The sequence below is a fragment of the Myotis brandtii genome, unplaced genomic scaffold, assembly GCF_000412655.1.
Source record: "Myotis brandtii unplaced genomic scaffold, ASM41265v1 scaffold604, whole genome shotgun sequence".
NCBI classification, from domain to species: Eukaryota; Metazoa; Chordata; class Mammalia; order Chiroptera; family Vespertilionidae; genus Myotis; species Myotis brandtii.
The window spans coordinates 3,302,919-3,303,722 of NW_005370286.1; the positions used below are offsets into that span (position 1 = coordinate 3,302,919).

General features: G+C 40.4%; 1 long non-coding RNA gene across 1 annotated transcript in view; it reads right to left on the reverse strand.

Moving 5' to 3' along the window:
• Positions 1–263: 263 nt before the first annotated feature.
• LOC102239553 overlaps positions 264–804 on the reverse strand; it is a 2,099-nt gene continuing 1,558 nt past the window's right edge. The window contains exon 3 of the long non-coding RNA XR_314345.1: positions 264–316. This is a non-coding gene — a long non-coding RNA (uncharacterized LOC102239553). The remainder of the gene's footprint in view (positions 317–804) is intronic.

Genomic DNA, 804 nt, shown 5'->3' on the forward strand with positions numbered 1-804 from the left:
GTGGGGGGGGGGGGGCAGCAGGAGGAAGGAGATACTGATTCTGGATGAGGCTTTTGGACAAAATAGCCCTCGGGCCTGAGTGAATATAAAGAAGAGCCTCTTTTCTTTCTTTTTTCTTTTTTACTATAAAAAGGCTGGAAGCTGGTCAACCATCAAGCCTTGAAACTGTCTTGAAAACAACAAAACAAACAACAGCTTTGTGTCCTTAACTTCATTCAGTCTCTTCCAAGTGAGGTTTCAGACGTCAAAGCCCAATGGCTCCTCATCTGAGGGGTGTTTGCGGATGGCCGAGATGACCTGGGGTCTTGTGTTATTCCTGAATGAAAGAAGGCAGCGTGCATAGGCAAGAGAATATGTTACTATAGGATTTTTCTGCAGAATTGATTCATAAAGAATGATGCAAAAAAGATGCTCTCTGTAGATTTATAGCTTTGGAAAACAGATGTATCTAGGAAAAAACCTATGCTTTTCTACATATTTATCTATGAAGATAATCTTGCCTATATATTATCTCTAGAAAAGACACTCTTAAAGGACCTATAGTCCCTAAAATAGATATTTATCTATGAAATTCTTGTTTTAAAGCTCAATGCAGACATTGTCAATCTGATAACATATTATAAGCAATACTTAACTGTTTATTATTTCAAAGCCACATACATTCCTCCCTCTGTGAGCAAAGATGGAAAATGGTTGTTCCCTCTCAGCACTAAGCTCCTGTATTGAAATCACATTGAGCTCAAACACAGGGCATCATGTGCCAGAAATGAGCCTGCTCCTGGCTGGGGGTGGAGGGAGGGGCAG